Source organism: Ursus americanus, chromosome 11 (assembly GCF_024610735.1).
Source record: "Ursus americanus isolate L20-20 chromosome 11, mUrsAme1.1.p, whole genome shotgun sequence".
In the NCBI taxonomy this organism is placed as follows: Eukaryota; Metazoa; Chordata; class Mammalia; order Carnivora; family Ursidae; genus Ursus; species Ursus americanus.
In genome coordinates this window covers 71,557,524-71,578,692 of record NC_142137.1, presented here as the reverse complement: position 1 = coordinate 71,578,692, position 21,169 = coordinate 71,557,524, and the positions used below count along the sequence as shown (strand labels likewise).

General features: G+C 43.2%; 1 long non-coding RNA gene across 2 annotated transcripts; it reads left to right on the top strand.

The window, feature by feature from the left end:
• Positions 1 to 1,863: 1,863 nt before the first annotated feature.
• LOC148109296 (uncharacterized) lies at positions 1,864 to 13,500 on the top strand. 2 transcript variants are annotated; one of them, XR_015726171.1, is made up of 3 exons: positions 1,864 to 2,222; positions 3,119 to 3,220; positions 13,171 to 13,500. It is a non-coding gene; the product is annotated as an uncharacterized LOC148109296 (long non-coding RNA). The 2 variants fall into 2 exon arrangements; XR_015726170.1 differs by lacking the exon at positions 13,171 to 13,500 and having other exon boundaries at positions 3,119 to 3,371.
• Positions 13,501 to 21,169: the final 7,669 nt, after the last annotated feature.

The window sequence follows — 21,169 nt, the reverse complement described above, 5'->3', positions numbered from 1 at the left end:
AGGTTTTTCTCTGCAAAGTGAAATAAGCCTAGCTGTGTGCTGACAGGAGGAGGGAGGCTGATCCCCTCACCTCCGAGGGGCTCATGCTCAGCTCCTGTGCCATCCTGAGTCCTGCCAGGAGATCTGACTCCCACAGTCTTTCAAGGGATCCCAGCCTTTTCCAGGACAAAAGAGATAAACCCCTTGGAGTCCTTTATATCCTCTGCTTTCCTATTCTTTCCTTGCTATCTAGGGATTGCAGAGTCTCCGGATTGTCATTACTAAATTCAGCTTGGGATTTCAGCTGATTTTCATCTTAAATTCCTCAAACAGCTTTATAGGTAGAGAGAGTGTATAAAAATGATATGAAAGGTGTCAAGATCACTTGCTGATCAAGGAGAGAATTTGCCAAAAGTGGATTTCTGAAAAATAGTTCTATCTGTTCATGGTTTAAGAAAACCCCTTGGCTTTTCTTTGTGAGCAAAAGCTACCAACACTCATCAAAAGGCAATTCATTTTCAGGGTGTGATCATTTCTGAACCATAACACTAGTGGTTTTCTTCCTGAAAATCATGTCTCTGCAAAGCCTCTGTCCTGTCCTGCACAAAGTGGCCTCAAGGGAGGTAGACCAGAAGGCCGTGTGGTCTCCTGCCAGACATGTGAGGAGCCACAGCCAAGTTTGACCTACTTCTCAGAAGAACAATCTATTAGATTCAGCTGCCTCACTCGTACCCACACAGGTAAAAAGCACATTTCAATTTGAAAGTCCACTGTAACTAAGAAATGGCTCTCTGACAAGGCCTTTATTAAAATCAATAAATAGATCATAAGCGGTCACATAGGCAAAGTCTCTGTCCAGGACCTAGAACACAGTAAGTGCTTAGATAATGTGCATTTCCCTTCCTTTTTCTTATAGTTATAATTAAATATAATTTGCATCAGTCCTATTTGACATATGTATTTGCTATATTCCTACCAGAGAGGAATTTAGCTTCCTGTCTTGTGGTTTCGATAACCCAATTTTGAAGAAAGCAAGAATATACACAAAGTCGCTAGCTACCATGATTATCATTATCATCCTCACGTTCACATTAATAATGGACTCTAAAACACTTTTGGATGGAAAGTGGAACTTTTCTTCCAGAACTTCCTGTCCTTTTTATAAAGCCTTGGGTAGAGTTTTTAATCAATACCAAAAATGAAATCTCAGCTTTCTGCAAGCCTTGATATTTTGGGAGTCTTTGACAAATTCGCCACATTCCTAGTGATTGTTCTCCTCCCCAACATTATTCAGAAATGCCAATTAGTTTCCTCTGAAATCCAGCTGTCTGATAGAAACTTGTGAATATCTTAGTTTCCCTGACGATGCCTATGGATTTCTCTGCATCACACAAGGAGATTAAATAAGACCTCCAGAGAATTCATGCTACCTCTAGCTTTTGGTCAACCGAGAAGATGTCCTCCTGGGAACCCATTAAAAGACCCGGGGTGTTCAAGTCCAGAGCTGAGCTGCCGGATAACAAATGGCAGGTACTTCCTGGCCCACCTAGTGCTTTCCCTGTAATCTGAATTCTGTTCTACGCGGAGTGGCAGGATTTGCCCTGAAATCTCATCTCATCGCTCCCCTGCCACTTCCAGAAGGGGCCGTGTTTGCCTTCAGCATCTCTTTGGACCAATTTAAAGGCTGACATCATGACTCCTCCCTTTGTCTCTTCAAGTAACAATTTTCAAAACCACTTATTTCATTCTGCATTTGACATGAAAGGAAAAGCAAGTGCTATTTAAAAAAACCTGTCGGACAGGTAGTAAAATCTGTGACTCATTAAGTCTGTACACGGCTTCCCAAGGCTTTCCCACGTCTGAACAGTTCTGTGCAGTAAAACAGCTTGACTGTCTTTAGCCACCCGTGAATGTTGGCTAATGGTGCGAGGCACAGCTCCATCTCCCTGATTACATTATGCAGAAAGATTGCTCCGAATGCGTCGTCTGTTTGTGGGCACCTGGAAACCTCTAAAATGGTGGCACCTTTGATCATGTGAAAAGAACTTGCCTCTTGTGTGTTACCCACAAAACAGTCTGGATAATTACAAAGTGCTCATCACCAGCGGGCCGGGACTGAAGATTCCTTCCCTCGGGCCACTGTGGCTTTGGAAAGCCAGCTCTGCTTTCGTCGCCTTGTACTTAATCTCTTCGGACCATTTTCGTGACTTGTAGGAAGTCACCACGGCCAGCTTCACACCGCGGTGAGTATTCTTTCTTGTTTTTGCCACTATTTCACTGTCGGCAGTGAGAAGCAAGCATCGACAGTTGCAACTAGACATGCATGAAGCTTGGAAAGTCCGGCCTTTGAGGAAAATTCTTATTGGTTCCTTGGTGCCGTCAGAGCTGATTTCTGAAGGAAACAGCTTCTTTGTCCCAGCCCAGGATCGCTTTCCCTACCTCCCCTAAAAGATCGGGTGTACCCTGTCCTAGCTTGAATTTAGACCCCTTCAGGTAGCCAAGAAATCTATTCTCACTCTCATCTGAAACTGCTCTTCCCTCCTGGCCCTCCCTGTGCACAGCATTTTAGAAACCCCGTATCATGTGGGACCCAGCAAATGCTCCGTAGGTATTTGCCAAATGAGCGAAGAATTATAGGTCCATCGAAAAGCAGGCATACATACACAAAAGAAGGAGCGAGTTGGTCATATACCTTGAGGAGGCCAAAGTTCCTTTTGTGCAAGACACAAACGAGACTCGTACAACAATAATTCTAAATGATCCAAGATGTCAGAGATGGGACCGATTAAAGGGAGCTGGAGAACTCTAGGAAGGTTTCCTAAACAGGAACAGATTTCGGCAGAGGTTGAGTGCGTTTTGATGGGTGCAGAGGAGATAAGAATTCAAAGAGAGAACAATTCAAGGAACCACAGAGAAGCAAAACATAGTTCGAAGAGTAGTTCTATAGCTTTCTAGGGGCCTAACATTGGAAACGAGCCCCCTTACCCCCATCTGCCTCATCTCTTAAATGAAAACAGTACTGGTCACATTGTCAGGAGCTGTGAGTAGGTAGTAAGATAATGCTGAATTAACACCGTGCTTGGTAAAAATAGTACACAGTAACTACAACAGTTATCACTGTGATTCTTTTTATCAGCAGCAATAGCATTACGAAGACAATGACCAGAACCAGCCTGACGGATTAAATGTCTCAAATGGACCACAAGAGAAATAAAATCTGTGAACTGACATGAATGCAAAGGTACTTGGATGTGATTGGGAATGCAGAAAGTTGATTCTGTAAACAAGGGCTTATTACATATTCCCGAAAAGGAAGTAAATACTGATTTGCCTTGCTGTTGCTTTTTGAAAGAAGTAAACTTTATAGCACTGAATAAAGGGAAAGAATCTCACGCTCCCTGAATGCCTGCTAAGTGAGCGGCGTTCTGTCTGACATACATTAAAATATTTATTTTCTTGTGCGGTGGTAACTAGAATAGGAGCTAGAAGTAAAACCCATGCAAGTGTGATCCCAAACCCATTTTTTTTCTAACAAACAAAGCTGCCTCCCTAACCAAATTCGTACCAGGTCTTAATATACTTGAACAGGGCTTAGCAAACTGTAGTCCGTGGGCCAAATCTCATTTTTATAAATGAAATTTTATTGGGCCAGCCACACTCACCCATGCCATATTTTCTGTGTTCACTTCGGCACTGCAACCCCTGGGTTGAATAACAGCAGCAGAACCATAGACCTGTGAAGCCTAAAATGTTCACTAGCTGACCCTTGACAGCAAAAAAGTTGGCGTACTCTTGAGCTAAAGTACGGTCATACCCTTTTAAGACATCTCTCTCTTCTTCTCTTCTTCCTCTTACATAATCCAAACACATTTAAGTTTGGTTCATATCATTTCACTGTAAAAACCCTTGAGAGTTCTGCAGGGGCATCAATGTAGAGCCGGACCTTCCCTGTGTAACAGTCGGGGACTGTCCTTTTGTCTCTACACTAGGATTTCCCAGCCGGCTTCCCTGTCACCTTCTCTGCACGCCCTCCCCAACTGCAGGCTAAGTTCTGACAGTCCGCTGGTCCCACACTGCCCTCCGCCATTTCTGCCTGGTGCCATTCTAGCCACCCTTCCAAGCCCAGATCAAACGTCAACTCCTCCCAGCAACCTCTTGTCCTGCCTCTTCTCCAGTCCGTATTGACCTTCCCTTCTGCCCAGCTCCAGGGACTTTGTGTTACACTGATTAGCACATGCCTCATGTTCCCTTTCTTTTAGATTGGAAGTTCCCAGATGGCAGAGAGCAGGTCACATCGTCTTTACCACCCAGTACTATGAAGCGCATTATGAGGACATAATACACTTTTTAAATATATGAGAATTCACCTGAATTTAAGAGCAAATAATCTAAGTGTATTCTGATTTCACATAAGTAATACCAAATCATGTTTATATTAACATAATTATAAAATATAAAGATTATATAAAGATAAAATATACTATAAAATACAAAAAATAAAATAAAATATAAACATTCCTCAACTTTATTCACCATTTCATTGACGGAAGTACTAAAGGGAATTTAAATCTACTCTCTTAGTGCATTTTATCTTGCCTAGAATATTCCCCATCATCTTAACAAGTGAAGATGCATCCTTAAAATCACTCATTATACTGCACCAGGCATCCTGCTGTTCTTCCCAAGTAGCGGTAACGATGATAAGCTTGAGGACATAAGTCATGGTGGAGATTTTCTCTGTAACTCCACAGTAATTGTCCATCCTTGATAATAGCCCATTCTTGACTAGCATCTGAAGCCAATCATCCTCAATGAAAGCTATTATTAGTACAAATGAAAAATATGTTGACAAATCATATTTAAGCATATAACTTCCTCATTTTTCATGGTGCTTTACTTAACACTATGCTAATTGTATTCTATTTAAGACTTTATTTTCTTGAATCTTAGATTTCTAAAATTTCATTTAATTTTTAAGATTTTGCTGTTTACAACTACTAAAAACCAAATATGGCATACTCATTCAGATTCTCACACATTGGCCAAAGTCTTGATATAAAATGTTTGTACATTAGAAAACATTGTGAAAAAATACTTGTTTTTAGTAAAAATCTATACATCCAAGTACTCAGAAAAGTAGAATTTTAAAATTATTTAGCAATAAAATCTGCTAGTCTCTTCTAGTTTTGTTGGCAAGTAAATACAAATCTATTTGACCCTTGAACAACATGTTAGTTGGGGGTACCAACCTCCTGAGCAGTTAAAAATCTGCATATAACTTTTAACTCCCTAAAAACTCAACTTCTAATAGCCTAGTGTTGATCAGAGGGCTTATCAATTACAGAAACAGGTGATGAATCCATATTTTGTATGCTATATGTATTATGCACTGCATTCCTATAATAGACTAAGGTAAAGAAAGGAAAATGTTATCAAGAAAGCCATAGGGAAGAGAAAATACATTTACAGCACTATAAAAAATCCACATCTAAGTGGATCTGTGCAGTTCAAACCCATGTTTTGCAAGGGTCAACTGTACATTCTTTATTCCTTAAAATACACACACACATACATTCTTTATTCCTTAAAATACACACACACACGCACACACAACGAAGCCTTTTTGGTCAGGAAACTGTTTTTTTCTGGGAAGAGAGTGTAAGAAGGCAGTTGTAGACTAGGAAAAAGATCTCCCCAACCATTATGAGAGTTAATTTTGTGTGTCAGGTTGACTAAGCTAAGGGATGCCCAGAAACATTATTTCTAGGCGTATCTGTGAGAATGCTTCTGGAAGAAATTGACATTTGAATTGGTGGCCTGAGTTCAATAGACAGCTCCCCCAATATTAATGTGCATCCTCCAGGAGCCTGAAGAGGACAGAGAGACAAAGGAAGGCTGAATTAGCTCTCTGCCTGACTACTGAGCTAGTATGTGGGTCACCTGCCCTTGGTGTTCCTGGTTCTTCAGACTCAACCTGGAATCTGGGTCATCAGTTCTCGGCTTTCAGGTCTTCAAACTACAGCTTCCTGGGTCTCTAGCTTGCAGATGGCACATTGTGGGACTTCTTGGTCTTCATAATGCTATGACCTAATACTTTATTATAAATCTTTTTTTTAGATAGGTAAATAGATAGATGATAGATAGATAAATCAATAGATAGATCCTATTAGTTCTTTATTATTATTGTTGTTGTTATTTAAGTAGGGTCCATGCCCAGTGTGGAGTCCAATGCAGGGCTTGAACTCACAACCCTAAGATCAAGACCTGAACTGAGATCAAGAGTTGGATGCTTAACCAACTGAGTCACCCAGGCACTCCAAGATATCCTATTAGTTTTGCTTCTCTGGAGAATCCTGACTAATGAACCCATAATTTCCAGGATTGCTGGAAAGATGTAGGTCTATGTACTTAAAGGAATAATGAACTTGCTGGGAGACGCTGACTCATCTTTTGAAGCTGAACCTTGTTAGAACATCTCTGCTGGTGTAATACCAGACATTCCCAAGGAAAAAGTAGCCATGGACGTATATTGGGGAACTGTGGACTCTTGAGAAAGTCTGGGCTCCAGAGAAGACTCACCCTGCAGGTGGGCTGTAGTCAATTGCTTGCCTTGTGGTTGAGACCGAGACCCCTCCAGATGTGGACACCCCGAAACCTGGGCATGCCTTGGGGAGATCATTATAAGTACAATGAGGGTCTACAGTTTTGGATGCTCAGGCCAACAGAGACACAGGGTGGATCACATAACCCTTGTCCACTCCACTTCCTCCTTGTCAAACCTGCACACGGAGAAGCGACTGCCTAACCTAGATGACAGCATGTTCAGTCTCCCCACAGTGACAGTGCAGCCACCGGAATGGCCAGGTCATTTCTATCTCAATGGTGGCAGCAATTTCAAGTGAAGAAAACTGAGCAAGCCTTCTGGTTTTCTCTGCTCTGAGCATTAGCCACTCAGTTCTGACAGGGAGTACCTGGAGAGGGGAAGAGAGAAGGAGGGAGAAGGGAGGGAGAGAGAAGAAGAGCAGAAAAGGAAAGAAAGCCAACCCCCCAGTAGGTGAGAAGGACTCCAGGAATCATTTAGTTGGAATATTAGATGAAGCCAGATATACCCATAAACACCCAAAGTCAGATACGTCTTCCCTAAAATTAAGTATTTAATTTTATTTTTTTAAACTTAATTTAATTTTACTGTAGTAAAAACAATCTCATATTTCTTCCCACAAAGCAGCAACTGAAGTGGTGAACTTCTAGGAGGCGCTATTTGGGACTCATTAAGAATTTCTCACTGAAGACATACAAATGGCTAACAGACACATGAAAAAATGTTCAAAATCATTAGCCATCAGGGAAATTCAAATCAAAACCACACTGAGATACCACCTTACACCAGTTAGAATGGCAAAAATAGACAAGGCAAGAAGCAACAATTGTTTGAGAGGATGTGGAGAAAGGGGATCCCTCCTACATTGTTGGTGGGACTGCAAGTTGGTACAGCCACTCTGGAAAACAGTGTGGAGGTCCCTTAAAAAGTTAAAAATTGAGCTACCCTATGACCCAGCCATTGCACTACTGGGTGTTTACCCCAAAGATACAGACGTAGTGAAGAGAAGGGCCATATGCACCCCAATGTTCATAGTAGCAATGTCCACAATAGCTAAATCGTGGAAGGAGCCGAGATGCCCTTCAACAGATGACTGGATTAAGAAGTTTTGGTCTATATATACAATGGAAAATTACTCAGCTATCAGAAAGAACGAGTTCTCAACATTTGCTTCAACATGGACGGCGCTGGAGGAGATAATGCTAAGTGAAATAAGTCAAGCAGAGAAAGACAATTATCATATGATTTCTCTCATCTGTGGAACATAAGAACTAGGATGATCGGTAGGGGAAGAAGGGATAAAGAAAGGGGGTGGTAATAAGAAGGGGGAATGAAACATGAGAGACTATGGACTATGAGAAACAAACTGAGGACCTCAGAGGGGAGGGGGTGGGGAATGGGATAGACCGGTGATGGGTAGTAAGGAGGGCACGTACTGCATGGTGCACTGGGTGTTATACACAACTAGTGAAGCATCGAACTTTACATCGGAAACCGGGGATGTACTGTATGGTGACTAACATAATATAATAAAAAAATTAAAAAAAAAAAAGAATTTCTCACTGCTTAGTGGAGTACTGCACCGACCCTTCTGAATTTGTACAGTCAGGTCTGTCTGGCATTTGTAATCATTATCCGTATTTTGATTAGTATTCGGTGACTTACAGACTTTCAAATTAGATATAACCTTACTTAATCTCCTCAAACACCCCCGTGAGAATATATTTTTATACCATCACATAGATGAATAAGCTAAGGCCCCTTCTTCTCTGGTCAGCTCACAAATACGAGAGCCTAGATCAAACTCCCATAAACGAGTTTGAAATGAGCCTGGATGATAGAAAAGCAGACTGACTCCCATTCCGGATGAAATCTTTTTTTCCTCCATTTTTGACACTTAAACAACAAAATTCTAAATATGTAGGCAAGTAAGTAAAATAACAGATAGATGATAATAGATGATAGATGATAGGTAGGTAGATATAGATAGATAGATGATAGATAGATAGATAGATAGATAGATAGATAGATAGATAGATAGATAGATAGATAGATGATAGATAAATGTGAAACAATTAGTGAACCTCAGATTTCCATTTAGGCCTAAGGGGCTTCCTTTATTTCAACCAATCTCTCCATTTTTATCTGTCAGCATTAAGAAAAGAGTAAGATAATCCATTCAAAGGCAGCTGCCATCCAATTAACACTTGACTCCAAGTAATAAATCATATCACAGATTTTATTGACAACCTGTAGGACATTATCTTTCCAATACACGTGGCATGATCTTTCACTCCAAACGGTGTACAAGAGGTTCGAGTACAGCAGTTCAGAACCTGCCCCAATCCCGGAGCAGGACACATTGTGGCTGATTCAGGAGTGCCAAGCACAATACGGAAAGGGCATGCTTTGCTTGAAATACAATTACTGTTGATTAAGTACCATCCAACATCACATGTATACACAACCTATTTTTAACATGCATATTTAAAATCCAATTGAACTGGGTTTTCTTTCTCAAGAGTTCATTATTGCTACCTTCTTTTTTGCACAGAAAATCAAATGTTCTATAATGCATTTTGTGTAGAACACTGTTCTAACACCACAGAAAATTCCGTTAAATGTCAGAAGAATTTAAAGCCTTGTTGTTGAAAATCACAGGCTCAGGATGTTACGAGTATTTAGATCTTTGGAGACTTTAATAACCAATGAGTGTGAAAATCTTTTAGAAGTCCCTATTTGGCTGTAGAATATGATATGATCACTAGTTTATTAAAAGAAACCAGTAATTATGCATATAAAACAAGGGAAAGATTTGCAATGCTTTTAGTTTGGTGCCAAATAAGCACTTATTCCCATACAGTCTCATACATTTCAAAACATAAGCATTTATTTTCTTTCATTCATTCATTCATTCATTCATTCATTCATTCATTCCACTAAACAGTAATGTCTGTGAAGCTGTTGAGATAATTTGCCATTCTGCTTTCATCCCATGAGTAATTAAGATATTGAACGAAAAACAGAGGCAGAATTTAATCTAGATGTGGAGACTGCAGGAGCCATCAGAAGGAGTCGCACACAGGTTGCACACGCACACGTACGCACACGCTCACACACATACACACGTGTGCACAGACACGTGCACTCACAGAGATGCACGCCATACCGAGTCATCTAATGCTGGAAATAGAAATGTGGGAAGACATTTTTCCTTCTGGTTCAACACTAGATTATTCTGGAAAACATTCCTACCCCTAACAAGGATTCATGTCGATTCATGTTTCCTTTCAAGAATGAGCTAAAGCCCACTAACCACTGCCTTTTCTAGCCCTGCAATAGTTGTAGTCCTACATGTGTGAAGCCCAATGCTGCAGACAGTAAATATTTAACAAAGAGCTATTGTGGAGGTGAGGAATTAATCTCAAAATTAGTAAAACAAAAAAGGTAGAAAAGAGTATCATAGGAGAAAAAGACATTTGAACACCATGCAGAAGATGCTACCAAATTTTACAAAGATGATGACATAACCCAACCCGATGTCCGTACTGACTCATGGCATTTAAATATACAGGTACTGAGCGAGTCAGCCACTTAGCAGGTCCTACCACTGGGCATTAAGGATACAGGAGTGGACGTGAGTATTCCTCCTCATGATCTAATGGACACACAAATAAATTAAACTACTCAACACAACACAAAAATAACCTCCATGTAAACCTTAGTCAACAATTCTAACTATTCTATATCAGATATTTATTATATATTATATAGGTAAATCCAACAACAGAATTAATCTGGGAAGGCTTCATAAAGGTGGTGAATTTTAAATTCAGTTTTGAAGAAGGAAAGGGACAAGTTTTGGTGTTCAAAACTGGGGTGGGCAGATCAGGAAAAACCTCTAATTTGAAATATTAGGGAAGCAAGAAACTTTAAGTTGTATGCAAAAGGTAGCTACTTAAAAATTATTTCTTGAGTCGAATACATAAGAAAAGGTTTAAGAGAAGATGATAAAAGGAATGAAAACTCAGTTCATAAGAGGACTCTTGCTTAATGAATCCCAAATCTCTGTCCTTATTTTCTGAATAATTATTGATATATTTGATATAAGTTCATAAGTTTTAAAGTTATAGAGGAAGGACATAAGTTATAAGCGTAAGTTTACAACATAAGTTTTAAAGTTTATTTAGTAGATATGACGTTGGAGAAGTAATTCTACATCCTCCTCCCTGATCTAAAAAATAGACAAACAATTCTAACTTATGATACAACTTTGAGGATTAAGTGGGGGTAAAACACGTAAAGAATGGAGGATAGCAACATTGGAGGATATCACCCGCTTGATAGCAGCAAGGCACCGAACAAACGTTAGTTCATTTACTTCCCTAAATAGTATTACCTTGAGCACTTGGGTACAGGAAATTCTCACAGTCCGATTTTACTAACATATCATAAAGCACTAGAACATAATGATATTTGAAGACATGACTTTTATGTTTGATTCACACTACTCTAATAAAAGAAAATTCTCTAAGTTATGATTTTATAAATCTGCTTTGCAATAGTCCTCACAGAAATTAAATAAAGCCAATCTGACATGGCTTCATCAGGATCAAATCATGCTCCTCTTGGACCACGAGCACACGTTCAGTGATTGTGAATCATTTAAACACACCCGCCACACTGCTGGTATAGCAAGTATTTCTGTAGTTAGCCGTCAGGTACAGACTAAGGTCCTCATACACTTTTTTTTTTTTTTAATTCTGCCTCTTTTGGGTACTGTGCCCATTTTTCCCTCCTGTTGCCCCATATGGTCCTGGCTGGTCCGCTGTGTGTAACAGCCACTTGATACAGAGTGATAATGAGTATTTCCTCAATTGCGAGAAAGGGCAAGGGAGCTCTCTCTGTCCCCCGCTATCATCTCCTGACATGCGCTGGCCACTCTAGTTCAAAGTGAGATGGATATGGACTTCCTACTCCCTCCCTGGAGCCAGGCAGGCCCCTCCTTTCTGTAGCAGTCAGCAGCCCTCTTCAGGAAGGCTCCACACCTTGCCTCTACTCTGTCGCAGAGGCAAGGGAGGTACAGCCGTGAAATGTCTAAGCCAAGGTCATCCCCAGGGGTAGGCTGGGCTCTATCGCGCGCACAGGTGGAAACCTCACAAAGGGGTTCTGCCCTCACCTCCTCCCCAGAAAGCAGCACAGTGCCTCTTTTGCAGATGTTCAGGATTTTAATGAGACGCTTGCTGTCAAAATATATGTTCCTAAGCACAGGTGTTTGACCTCTCCAAAAATGGGGGTGTCCTGCCATGAAGAAAGAAAGCCGCTGGCCTCCGTAAACAGTGTATCACCACCATCATAATGAGTTAGAAACTGGAATTTCACATTCAGGCACTTCAAAGCAGGAGAGGATAATTTATGGGCAGGAACTAGAAGATAATGAAATAATTCAGACCTGCTTTGGTTTTACCAGCACTCATAAACAGGCAATAAGGACACCCCAACACATGGAGCTTAGAGTAAAACACAAGGCTATTTCAATAAGGCATTTCCAATACAATTCAACGAGCATTTTTTAAACAGAACCTCATTGAGTATCCAGCATGCGATTTTTTTTCTATTCAATTTGTTTATTACTGATATAGTCCCTGACTTAATCCTTCATTTTGCCTTGTAATGAAGCATTCGCACTACTGAACTCTGCTTAACGTGTCCTTCTTTCCCACTTGCAATTAAAATGTTGCTAGGAATTGAGTGTTTCCCCACAATGCAGTTGGCCCTGGAGAAGAAAGTTCTCTCATCACGAAGCAACTACTTCACAGACGCCTGCCTCTTCAGCTACGCCCACAACAGCATCTACCCCGCTAGAGCATAGTCTCTTTCCTCATCGGAGCCCCTTCTCCAGCACATCGACTTCCCGAAACCCCGGACACGTCTCCCAGCCTGTTTTCCAACCAGGCTGACTCAGTAGAAGATTTAGCGCGGCTCACTTCTTTCACTGCCTCATTATTCATTCACTCATTGATTCGTTCATTCCTTTAACCAATATTGATTACTGATTGTGGGACAGGCTCTTAGCTGGAAGGTGGAATCAGAGGGTACCAATCCACACAGGGTCTGACTCACAGAGCCGACAGTCTGTGGTTCTGGCTGGTGAAAGGAGACTGCGTGAGGCTCTCCAGCGCCGGCAGCCTGACGGGGCGGCGGCGGGCCGAGCCCTAGAGCATACACACCGGGAAGCCACAACAGGTGTTCGAGTTCTTCTACTACGGTCTCGAGAACGGGGAGATGTTGTTTTACCTTCTGATCCCTAGTTACCTCCTGGATAATACTAGAACCTTCATAGGCTTGGTGTAGGAGAAAGGGAATCATTCCAGCGAAGCCCATGGCACGCAGCATGTAAATGCTCAGTAAACGTTAGCTACTGCATGCGCCAGCTGGCTCCTTTGGAAGAACATGTGACTCTTGATCCGAGGGTTATGAGTTCGAGCCCCACATTGGGTGTAGAGATTACTGAAAATGGTAGCTGCTATCATTTTGTCTGGGATTTTTCAGCTGAGGGTTTGATTTTTTTTTTTTTTTTTTTTTTTTAGACCCAGTGCTGGGATGACAAACTGCCAGGCGTCCGCCAGCTGCCACTGCTCATGCAAGCACACACGCCTTACTTCTCCGATGCCACAGTGCTGATTAAAAATAGATGTTCATTCCCCCCAGGACAAAGCTAAATTCGTGCACCTGTGCTTTCTCATTTCCCTAGGTAAACCCTGTCAGCCCCCTGACAATACGTTCTTCAAACAAGTTTTGGTGTCCACCCAGGCTCCCCCGTGTCTGCAAGATTAAAGAAATTTAGGAATCATTCCCTGCAGAGAAGGGAAACTTGCTCATTAGACAGAAATTATTAAATCACGTTTGCCACAATTGTCATAAACCTATTTTATTAGTTCTATGAAATCAATTGCAATTTTTAAAAAGCCTCCGATGATTGTAAGAGAGACTGCCTGATATCAAAGTTTTACCCGACACAAATTCTTTGGCAGAGTGGGGTGGGGAGAGCTGGGGCCCACTGGCTCCTACAGAGAACATTCCAACCGCACCCGAGCTGGACACTAGGTTCTTTAATCTAAAATTATGATGTCCTTGGCATTTCTGGGCATTTAACACCCTGTGCTGTATCTCTCTCCTGTGAATTCTGGGTGTGTTTATCTTAATTTACAGAGACAATTTAAACATCTTAACATGTAATAGCTTTGTCCGCCTCAGCCTAATGATTAGCCACGTGGAGGAATACTTCAACGATATTTCTATGGTTCATTAGGAGTCAAATATTCCAAACTCTCAAACTTGATTCCAAATGCCCTGAGAATGAATCAAGTCTTTTCAACTTTCCATCCCATGGAAACACGCACGTCGCCTGTGAATATACAATAATGAATGGAAAAAGCACAGCAAAGTCATGTTCAGGCTGGGAGAAACCTGGCTGTTTTGCACCGTGCTTCTCACTGCTCTCCAGGGCCGAATGGAACCTTATGCTGACTCTCCTGCACCCCGTGAACAGGTGCAGGCAGGCGCCTGAGTGGGGGCTGCGGGAGCGGGTGGGACAGCTCCATGCTGCACCAGTGTCGCCTCATTTCTAATCCTTAACTGTCAGGAACAGAGCAGGAGGAAGGCTGACCTCGGGCGGATAAAGACACACCTACACTCTTCCTCCTGCCACAACTTCCTTCTTCCGCACACACCTCCCACTCCCAGAGCAAGCCCCACCCACCTCCTTCCCAGTAGACTCCGCCTATCCACCAAGCCCCTCCCCTTTTTTCCACACCAATCCCCTTTCCCATTTTCTCCAGGTCCCTCCCCTTCCTCTCAGTCCCCTGGATGCGAATCTGTTTCCTTCAAAGCTTCACAAGGAACCATGAATATGGGCATTCCGCAAAATTCCATCCTCTCCCTCTTGCTTCTTTTCCTCTTCCTTTCTCTCAGAAATCCCTTTTGCGCCCACATCCTCAGCCTCCATTATACTGTCATGATTAATAGCAGAGATGCTGATGCCAGAGGCTCTACCCCTTTTCAGACACGTTATTTAATATCTCTGCCTTAGTTTCCTCTTCTGTGAAATAGGAATGATAATAGTACTTCATTATACGGGGTTATTGTGAGGATTAAATGAGTTGATTAACAAGCATGGTGTTAACAAATACACTTGTCTAAATATCAGCCGTTTTAAAAGTATTACCATTGCTATCTCTGAATGCGGATGCCTCGCCATCTGATTGACGCTAAGAAATCTTACATTCATCTCGGAAGCCAAGTGTCCAAATCTGCACTCATTGTATTGGCATACCCCAAACCCGTTCTTTTGTCAATATTCTCGACTCCATGTTGACATCCTCATTCCCCCATTTACCTACCGGTCAAGAAACCCGAAGAGGGCCCTTTCCTCTCCACTGTTCTTCCCCTCCACCCCCGATCAACGATATGGACTAACTCCTTGAGCTCTTCCCTTCTTCCCAGACCCCCTGCCCCAGGGCCTCTCGCTATTACAGGTCATGACTCTGCCAGGCCTTCCCTACTTCCAAAAGCACATCTGATGTGAGATGTACACCACCTTCTTGCTTTCTCCACATACTGCCACACGCAGGGATTTTTACGCATTTATGTAGTCAGAGTGGGTGGGGGTTCGGAGGGGAGCCACGTGAGAAGCAGATACTCCCTGCCGTGGCCAGAGAAGGGTACCACGGGTCCCTTGTTCCTCCCACACTCCATGTGCTGTGGAAATCCGCACTTCTTACCTGCCATGGAGTTGGGCCACTCACTCCCACCCCAAGAGTGAGCAGCACGGCTTTTCTAGGGCCTGGCACAGCAGAGGAAGAACTCGGCTTTAAAACCTCTGTGGTTTTCTCAGCAGCACTGCTTCTGGAACAGCTCCCAGACCTGTGTCTCCTCCCCTCCCCTGGGCTCGAACATGTGCTGGTGCGCATGGGAGCTTGTGTGCATGCGTGGGTGAGTTTGTGCATGCACACGTGTGGGTGCGTGCTCACGTGTGTGTGTTTGCAGTCTACTTCAATACGCCCTGGAAGTCCCTGTTGTGCCCCAAACGGCTTATCACAATGGGTCCTCCTGAATGCACGACCCTTTCAGGAGCTGGTGGATACAGTGTCTTCATCTTGTTGGAATATTTATCTCCCCCTAACACTTCTGGGATGATTCCCCCTAACACTTCTGGGATGATTGCAACTTTCCCCTCCTGGGATATCACTGTCCTACTGCCATCGACTGGGGGAAACATCATCTTCTACAGTGGCCCAAATCCCACAGTGCTTCTCCACTGATACTGAGATCTTCCCGGGCTCTAAACTTTCCCTCATATGTTGTTGGCTCTGTCTGGAATCTCTCCCTCCCTCTTTATCACCTGGTCAATTCCTATTCATTCTACCATCTTCCTTCCCTTCAATGTGAGCTCTTCTTCAGTGTTCCTCTAGAGGAATCTTTCCTCCTCTCTGGACCACCACATACAGTTGCCCAGGTCATTCACTGTGCAACTCCAGTGGGTGTTATTTTCACAGCCAGTTACATTGGAATTCATATGAATAGTGCCCTCCTGGGGTTGTGCATGGTACCTATATGACATAATACTCTTTCCTTTGTTCTTCCTCAGCAATTAAAATCTTGGTTTGGTGTAATTTCTTCGTGTCTGCCCCTGAGCTCTGCATCTGAGCAGCAGGTTTTTGAGTCCAGGGCAACCTCTGGCATCTTCCAGTCACAGGTGGCTCTTTCCAAATATATAAATATATGAGCCAATTGACCGGTTAATTCGAATGAATCGTCAATTCTCCACTTGCTCCTCAACCACGCTGCTAACTTAATAAAGATTTGGGGGCTATCCTTGTGCATACTGTAAGCATCTTGGGGAGGTGGCGTGCTCAAATAAAAACCCAGAAAAGAATGTGTGGAATAAAACTGTGTGGACACTGAGAAAAAGGTCTCAAGCACCCTGCATGATTCTGACCGAATGCTGGGTTCCCATGGGCTTCCCCACCTGCGTGCGTACAGAGCACGAGTGTTCAAAGTGCAGCAGGCAGGTAAACAAACTGCCAGAAAGGGATCTGTGCTTTGGGAGGAGATGTTGACATTACTTGTCTTTACCCTGGAAAAGGTCAAAGGAATCTCTCAGTGGAGGCATTCCAACCAGAATGCACGGCCCTTTATTTGCAAAGGGCAAGCTGCGGACTGCAGTCCCCACCCAGACGGGATGTGGGCTCCAGGCCTGGGGATGGGCTTCAGGGCGGGGCTGGATTTGAACCTCTCCCTGGCCCTCTGCCCCCTCTCCTGCGCGGGTGGCCTCGTGACTGCCCAAGCGGAGAGAAGTCTTCAGGAAAAAATATTACCCTGAATGATTAGACCCCATTTTCAATAGACTTCGAGTTAATGTAATGAAGATAAGCAGGACTCCGCGTAACTGTCCCAAATTACAATTCCTCACACATTGCCGCGGGTCACCCCAAAGATCGCGCCCCCACAAAATGAATAGTGCTGCCCCAGCCTGCGCTTAGGGGTCATTCTGCCTTGTTCCGAACGTATTGTTTCGATTCAAATTATTTCTGGAAACAAGATAATTGTCTCCCGGCTACATAATTCCCCGAATTCTCCCAAGACGCCGCTGCTGGAAGGACTGGAGCGGGGTGGGGCAGTTACTAGCCGCCCCAGATGCGCGCCCGCACACCCTCCCCTGGGCCTCCCCAGCTCCCCGGGGAACAGAGATCAGCTTTTCAGTTTCCACCCCGAGAATTCTTTTCCGTTTTAGGGGGACACAGAAGGACAACTTCAACATATTTACAAAAGTCGCAAATAGGAAAGTGGGTGAAAAAAATTTCTAAGGAGAGAATAGACAGGATCCTGAAAGATCTATTTGTAGAAGGTCTTGCTAACAAGCCAGAAGCCAGAGCTTTAAGATCACTCATGTAAATACCTCCCAGGATGTCTTCCCTGATTAAGGATGTGTGAGGGTTATTGAGTTTTGAATTAGATGCACTTTAATAAAACAGTAGAATGTTCTTATCTGATTGCACCTGTATTGATTGTGTTAAAGAGGTCTATCCTTGGATCAGGGTCAATGATTTTACATAAACTTACTAGGGACTCAGACTGGGGATTCGTTTTCGGATTCTTGCAGGCTATCCGATTTGTTAGATTTCAGTAATCTAAGGAATTTAAGAGGATGCCTCTTGTTGAAGGTTTTTTTTGTTTTTTGGTTTTTTTTGCTCATATTATATTTTGGTTGATCTCCCTGATAACCTACTCCACTGAATTTTTTTAAAATAACTTGCATTAAATAACATGATTTATTTCAATTGCTTTTAAAGTTGAAGGAGTCTTTTGTTCAAATGTAAAATGCATTGTTCAGTATCGCATATGAAAGTTAGCTAGACATCTACATAAAATGGCCTGTACAATTCAAAATTAAAATGCATAATGTGTTCAACTGATATGCATTCAGCAACAGTAAACTTCAGATTACTAGTTGTATTGTTTCTGATGCTTTCTGGAAAATCAATATGTACAAGTAAACTCATGGGCAACCTCCTACCTGTTAGTACTGTAAAGCTGAATTTTGGCAGGTTTTCAATTGCTATGTGTATAACATTGTATAATGATATGATATGATATGATATGATATGATATGATATGATATATATAAAATAAGGGCATTAACAAGGGCATTTTTTAAGATTGCCCTAAATTACAGAGATATTCTTTTAACATGCTTTTTAGATTTTACAAATAAAATAAAACCAACACCTTATATTAGAACTAATTAATTCTTTCATTCAACATTTTTTTTTCTAGATCCTACTATACTCTGGCACTGTTGTAGGAACTGGGGTCATTATGGTGAATGAGACAGATGGGATCCCTGCCTTTATGGAGCCAATGAGTTAGTGCAGATGACAGTCTACAATGAGTAAACAAAGAGAAACATACAACTTCAGATAAGATGAGGACACCTACGCATGAAAAGATGGAGGCGATGGGGGGAGGAGATTACTGGATGGTGGGAGTGGGGTCATCCGCTAGGAGGAAGTAAGAAATTAGCAGCAACATGGCTGAAGAGAAAGAGAGGAAAATGTGAAAATGTGTGGGAGAAAAATCAGCGAGGGTGGAGACAAGATGCACACATGGTTTGCTGGGTGTTAGAAACATTATGGCTAGGAAAAAGTGAGTGAAGAGGGGCCAGAGCATAAAGAACCACGAAGGACATGGTAAGGACCTTTGATTTTATTGAAGAGTGTTGGAAAACGACTTAATACTGTAAGTAGGGGACTAACATGTTCTCATGTGTGATTTAAGACATCACACTGGCTGCTGTATGGAGCACGAATTGGTAAGTGCATGAATAGAAGCAGCAAGAAAAACAAAGGCAGGTCAAGCACTGCTAATACCTACTCACACCTCTTCTCCTTTACCTACTTAGTAAAAGAATTCAGCATTGCTTCTGGGCAGCAATGTGAGCACCGAGACAACGATGTTCACCTGCCCTCATTCAGGCAGGAGCTGCTAGTGGCGTGTAGACAGAAGGTGTCATGGATTTGCTGGACAGGGAGATGAGCATGTGGGGTGCATCCTACTTGCCCTTCCTGGTTCCTCTGGGTGCAGTCAGTGACGTGATCTTGATGGCAGGTGGGAATGACGCAGGCAGCTTGGACCATGGGGTACCTCTAGGCGGGTGGAGCTGGAAGGCAGGGTTCCTGCCTCTGGAATTCTATGTGAAAGCATGAGCTTCCATTTCCGCTGGCTTTACAGTGGGTGGAGCAAATTCTGCTCAGTTAAGTAGATGACAATGGCTCCAGGGGCCGCAAGGGTGCGTGGATTGGGCACAGCGCAGAAGGTGGGGATGGATGGATGTCAGCGTATAGTTTGAAGGTAGAATCATGCCTGTTTACTGATCTGAATCTCTGGAATGAATGTGGGCTGTAAGCGGAAGAGGAGAGCATGAAGCTCCTGGAGTTTTGGCCTGAATTTCTGGTTGGATTGGAAGCGTGGATTACAAAACCAGCTCTGAGCCTATAATTACAAGGGGACAGCTTTGTGATGAAAGTCTGAGCAACTTCCCTATAAATCACTTCCATTTTTTCAATGCAAACAAGGTCCTCAGCTGAGAGTGAGGTGCTGGGGGCGTCGGACCCTAGTGGAGAGAGAGCCGGTGTGGAGCCGCCGTCTGGGAGGTGAGAGAGTGAACCGAGCTGGGACATGTGTTGACACAATCTTCCCACCACCAACAGAATCTTTAGACATTTTTCCCAGGCCACATTCAACTCTTCTGGGCACAGAGTTAACAGAGTTGGATTTAACAAAAATGGTGCTTTGACCAGGGACGGACGGGCAAGAGTGCTAAGGAGTGTATCAGGGGAGTCTCCACAGTGACAGGCCACCCCACCGAAGCTGCGTGGGTAGGGTGAAGGAGAGGAAGTGGGACGGATGCCGGGAAGGGTAGCATGCATGAGTGAGAGGGCTTGGTTTAGATGAAGTCATATTGGTGTAGAAGTACCAGAGTAAGTGAGCCGGAAAGATAAGAGCTCGGGTCAGAGATGCTTTAATTAAAGATTTTGTAGGGAGTGTGGCTACTGGTAATAATAAGTACAAGAAACAGTCTCAGAAATGGATGGCAGAAGTGAGAGAGGAAGGATTATACTGGAGGTGAGCGAATTGAAGGGCAGTGTGTTTGATGGACTTTTACCTGGATGTGAAAGTCACCAGGGATGATGACCGGTGCTTTGGTGGCATAGGGGAAGAGGGTGGGGGTGAGAGGTGGGGGGAGATGTGGGCCCTGAGCTCGGCCCAGGAGAATGGTGGAGGGGGTCAACAAAGAAGGCTAGCACTTGGGATAATCTGATGATGTGTGCTGCAAGCATGCTGGTGGCCTCCTCTGCTTGGTTTTTCTTGTGTGTTTTATGGAAGAGAGACAGTGGTCTGGAAATAGAAAAGAGGACACTACTTCACCTCCAGGCCCCGCAGTATGCACCACGTGGGAGATAGCCCTCACCTCAGAGACTTGCAGGGAGAACTATGGCTTCGGGAGATCATTAAATCTGTGTCAGAGAAGGAAGGTGATGCATGGATAACAAGATTCTACACAGAGCAAGCAAATGTCTTAAAAAGAAGAAGAAAAGCAAACCGAGAATACACATGCGGAGGCCAACGTCTGGAACACTCTTCAGATCGGAACCTATGGAAAGCACATTTATTGTAGAGGGTGGGATCAGGGCATGAAGGAGCGAGAGAAGGCTCCCTATTGTAGTTTCATTAGTGGGTACAGCTGATACTGAAGCTCCGAGGGTCATTCAGTTCCCATTTCCTCTCAGAGAACATATGTGAAAGTCAAAATTGGACAAGCTTGGTCAGGCCATCTCTGTTGAACTAGCCCTAACCTCAACCTTCCCTGTGCTTGAGGGGAAAAGTGAGTGGATTGTCACACAGGGACATCGTAGTGTTTTCTCTTAGAAAATGCCCAGGGGTAACAGGCTGATGGGCATTAAGGAGGGCATGTGTTGTGATATGCACAGGATGTTATACGTAATTAAGGAATCGTTAAACACTACA